This window comes from Mus caroli, chromosome 6 (assembly GCF_900094665.2).
Source record: "Mus caroli chromosome 6, CAROLI_EIJ_v1.1, whole genome shotgun sequence".
Lineage (NCBI taxonomy): Eukaryota > Metazoa > Chordata > Mammalia > Rodentia > Muridae > Mus > Mus caroli.
The window spans coordinates 30,116,056-30,121,031 of NC_034575.1; the positions used below are offsets into that span (position 1 = coordinate 30,116,056).

At 47.4% G+C, this 4,976-nt stretch overlaps 1 pseudogene; it reads right to left on the bottom strand.

Moving 5' to 3' along the window:
* Positions 1–3,537: 3,537 nt before the first annotated feature.
* Positions 3,538–3,905, bottom strand: LOC110295573 (annotated as a pseudogene).
* Positions 3,906–4,976: the final 1,071 nt, after the last annotated feature.

Sequence of the window (4,976 nt, forward strand, 5' to 3'; positions counted from 1 at the left end):
TCAGAAATCCGCCTGCCTCTGCCTCCCGAGTGCTGGGATTAAAGACGTGCGCCACCACGCCCAGCAGAAGCTTGCTTCTTAGTCTTCAGTTGAAGTGTCACTTTCAGGGATAAAACCTGTTGCTTACTCTGCTGGCTAGTTTTATGTCAACATGAAAAAAGCTATACTCATCTGAGAAGAGGGAACCTCCACTGGAAAAAAAAAATGCCTCCCTAAGATCAAGTTATAGGCAAGCCTGTAGGGCATTTTCCTAATTAGTGATTGATGGGTCAGGGCCCAGTCCATTGTGAGTGGAGCCATCCTGGGGCTGGTAGTCCTGGGTTCTAAAGCAGACTGAGCAAGCCATGAGGAGCAAGCCAGTAAGTGGCATCCCCCCATGGCCTCTGGATCAGCTCCTGACACCAGGTTCCTGCCCTGTTTCCGTTCCTATCTTGACTTCCTCCAATGATGAACAGTGGCGTGGAAGCATAGGCCAAATAAACTCTCCCCTCCCTAAGTTGCTTTGGTCATGGTGTTTCATCACAGCAATGGTCATTAATCGTGACTAAGACACTTTTGATTGGCTTCTTTGAGAGAAAAGAGAGGCAGGGTGTTTGGGGTGGAAGTCTGACGAGGATGTTGTCCTACTAGGACCAGTCTTCTGGTTGGGGAGAGGTGAGCTGTCGGAGGTGTGAAGTCTTTTAGGTACCATGAGGAAGTGGTATATGTGCCTGGTAACTCTAAAGGAGAGAAACTGGGGCAGGAGCCTGTGAGAACGAGCAGGAAGGACTTCAGGCCCTTAGCCCTAACACTCCTGTGAGTGTCTGCAAGCAGAGGACTTGAGAGCAAGAGGCTTTAGGAATCATGGAGCCCAGAGAGGTAGGTGTTTCCCACCTCCTTCCCGGGATGCAACGAAAGCTTTTCTCTCAGGCTCCCATGGCGGAAATGACCTTGTTCATTCTGAGAACACTAAACACATTTATTTGTTTTTCATTTGTTCAGGACAAACAGGTTGGAGCAGTTCATGTGATTCCAGGTAACGGTTATCTCTGCTACTTAATGCTTAACTCAACAACACACTCTGCCTGCACCTTTCTGGTTGCAAACCCTTCCCCCAAATTCTCTTTCAGACCCAAGGAATTCTGCAGTGCTTCACAGCAGTGTCACAGCCAGGGTTAGACAGAGAGGAGAGGTTGGATGTGGTGATGAGCCACCATATTTAGCCCGTGAGAATATAGGACACGCCAATCTGAGTTTGAGATGAGTGGCGGATCATTTAAAAAAAATATCTAACTATGTGATAGTTAAGATACACTCCCAACAAGTCATTTAGGACTCATTTGGAATTCAAGCTGAACTGAAAGTTCTGTGTTTTGTCTGGCAGTTCTCAGGATTCTCAGCAGCAAAGAAGTCTCCAAGCTTGATGCTAGTGACTCTGAGGGTGTGGTGTTCCTCTCCTTCCAAGTGAACGATGTCTTCTCTCTTCTGCTTGGGGTCTCCAGGAGACAGAGATGCTAATGTCTTTGGGGAGGAAGGAGAGAGAGGCTTTCCCAGGTCACCGTGGCTGTAGCTAAATTCCCTGCCCTGTTTCCTTTTGTGTTGTTCTAGAGAGAGGAACTACTTCAAGGATTGAGGACAGAAGGGAAGTGGACAGATAAAGCCAGCTCACACTGCAGCTTGTGTCCTGGGGAGATAATAGCCCTGAACCTGCTAAAATAAATGGCCTGCTTTGTTCTTGAATAATAATCAGTTGGCGGCTTTGTTCTGTCTTCCCAGCAGCTGGAGGAGGAGATTTTGATTTCAGAGGAAAAATAATTGACCCCAGGCTGACCATGTGGGTCAGAGGAGAAGGGAAATTTACCACCACTGGCAACCTGAGGTAGCCATAGGACATTCTTTGTGCAAAGTGCCTCTCTGTCACCTGCTGTATTTCCAAGGCTCTGACCTCAAGTCTTACAGATAATGACCTTCTCCTCAAAACAGCAAATATCCCTAAACAAAGTAATATTTATCATGTCTTTTGGTCTCCTGGTCTCAAATATTGGAAAGGAGCTATGAATGTTACTCAAGTTATTTGTAGATGGCAGTGGCATGTCACTATGGTACAAAGTTGCATATTCCTGCAATAATGCTTCCGTAGGGTGCTTCAGAGAGCACTCTGAGAGCATGCATTCAGTCTTTCTCAAGCCAGTACCCGAGTCACATCCCCTGAACGTCTTCTCTGGAGATGCATGCTGGGTAAGGTGGTGTTCCTCGGTGGTTTGTCTGTTTTGCTAACCAAAGGTATTTGGGGGCAATTCCGTCTGTACTGAACACATGCAAGCATCTTATCATTATCCCCTAGACAATGCAGTAAGCAGCTCTTTACACAGAATTCACATGGTATTAGGCGTTACACGGTATCTAGAGATGACTGGAAGTATATAGGAGGGTGGGCAGAGGTTCTGTGGAAACATTATGTCATTTTCTAAAGACTATTTGAGCATCCGAGGATTTTGTTCCTGTGCATGGCAATAGAGGCAATCCCCTGTAGACACCAGGGAACAGTTTTATGTAAACACATTTCCCTCCTTGATTTTTGTCTTCTGACAAACCTTAATACATTCGTAAATGGCAGAACCTCATATAGAACCGCAGCAAAAAGAGAAGTGGGCATACAATCAGCCCACAGCAAGCAGCACGTGGAACTGGCCACAGGGGTAGCTAGGTTGGCACGGGCAAGGCTCTGTCCACCTCTTATGCGCACTGTTCTGGGAATGCTGGCCTTTCTCTTCTTCACAGTTAGGCCTCTTCACCCAGCATGGAAAAATCATTACCATCTCTGAGCTTATAGCTCACAGCGGCCACCAGATCATCAGTCTGAGAGCCCGGGAGGAACCCGTGGTGAGAGTCAGAATGAAGAATCAAATCAGACATTGTGAAAACCTTCAAGTCATTCAAGACTGAGCAGAGCTCAGGAGAGCCCACATACAAGTTTAGTCTCAAAGGCTCAGAATGCATGAAGAACTCATGATTGGATTTAGGGGACAGAGCCAGAGAAAGATCGATGTCTCAGTTCAAACATGCAAGAGCACGTCTTCCTTACTGAGCCCTTTTTGTTCCATTCCATGCCTGGATGGCCAGGGTGAGGTCTACCTGCAGTATCTGCTTTACTTGGGCTGAGATTCAAATGTTTGCCTCACCCAAAAACAAATCTACAGTTAATCAGCTTTCTACAGCTGTGACAGGGTACCTGGCATAAATATCTTTTGTTTTTGGTTTTTATTTTGTTTATTTTATTTTTTTATTTTTTTTGGTTTTTCTGTGTAGCCCTGGCTGTCCTGGAACTCACTTTGTAGACCAGGCTGGCCTCGAACTCAGAAATCCACCTGCCTCTGCCTCCCACGCCCGGCGGTTTTTATTTTTAAATTATAGTTTTAAAAAAATATCGGTCTAAAACATCGGTAAAAAATACTGATGTGCAGGAAGTGTTTTACATCCCAAACCCCAGTACTTGATTCTGCTTCTGTCCTGTTACTTAATTTGTGTAAAAGCTGAATGGTGCAGCGATCTGAGCTTTCAGAACTTCAACCATACGTCAGAAGACGGCGTTGAAGAAGATGGAGTTGTATCCGAAATCTGGAACAGTCCAAAGCCAGAGAACGGTGAAACACATAAGAAGATGGGCGATTCCTTAAGGAGTCAAATGTCATATCCTTTAGTTCCGAAGTGACATCTCTGTCTCTAAAGTGCCCTGCAGTATGAACCATGCCATAACAGGTAAGTGCATAGGCCGAAAGTGTCTGGAGAACTCTATCTGTCCGCAGCAGCTCATATTTCTTTTCTGTCAGTCGTGCATGAGAACGATGCTGAGCAGCAGAGAAGGCAGCATGGGTGAGGGAGAAGAGACCGGCGCTCACCAGCACCTTCCACAGCCAAGCCACCATGGTTCCAAAGGAGTGGCAGCCAGCCCCAGAGCTAGCCTTCCACAATGGGACAAATATGCTAAGAAAAGGAAAGACTTGTCTTGGCTTACAGTCTCATTTGGGCTCGTTGCCCTGGGCCTGTAGCAGCGCAGTACATCACAGTGGGAGCACTTAGCAGAACAAGGGTGTTCAGCTCATGGCCACCGCACGCGCAGTCACGATAGCACCCGGAACTCGGTTGGACTCGCCGTCCTTTGCCTGGGCGGGCCCCAAAAGGCGCAGCACGGTGTTCAGCAGGGGGCGCTGCACCAGGGACAAAGCAGGGCGGGGGCAGCCGGCCACCCCTATCCCAGACAGGGAGCCTGTGTGTTCTTTTATTAGAGCCTGGGTGTGGCAATTGCGTTTGTTACCAGTTCTCTAAGGGAAGGGGTGTACCTTTCCTTTAGCATCTGCACACAGGTATCTGAACTGAATTGCAGAAAAGCTCGACATATAGAGCTGATGAACTTGCTGTGCAACATGAGAACCCGTGTGTTTGGATCCCCAGCACTCAAGTGAAAAGCCAGGCTCAGCGGTGTGCAGTTGTAATTGCAGTGCTGATGAAGGCAGAGGCAGGAAGATTCCTGGAACTTGCTGAACGGCCAGTCCTGAGGAATTGATGAGCTGCAAGGGGGTCAGTGGTAGTGAGGGTCATTGTCTCAAAAAGGAGAACGAGTAGAAGACAACCTCTGGCCTCCACATATACATGTACGCATGCGTGAGTTTGCGCGCGCGTGTGTGTGTGTGTGTGTGTGTGTGTGTGCGCGCGCAAACACACACACACATACACAGAGACACAAAGACAGAGAGACAAAGACAAGGAGAGATGGAGAGAGGGAGAGAGGGAGAGAGAGACAGAGTCGGAGACAGAGAAACAGAGAGAGGGAGACCCGGAGAGAGGGAGACACAGAGAGAGGGAGAGGAGAGCCAGAGGGAGAGAAGGAGAGCTGGAGGGAGGGAGAGAGGGAGAGAGTGAGTGAGGGAGGGAGTGTTGTCTTTGTTTTTATTTATTTATTTATTTATTTATTTATTTATTTATTTATTTATTTATTT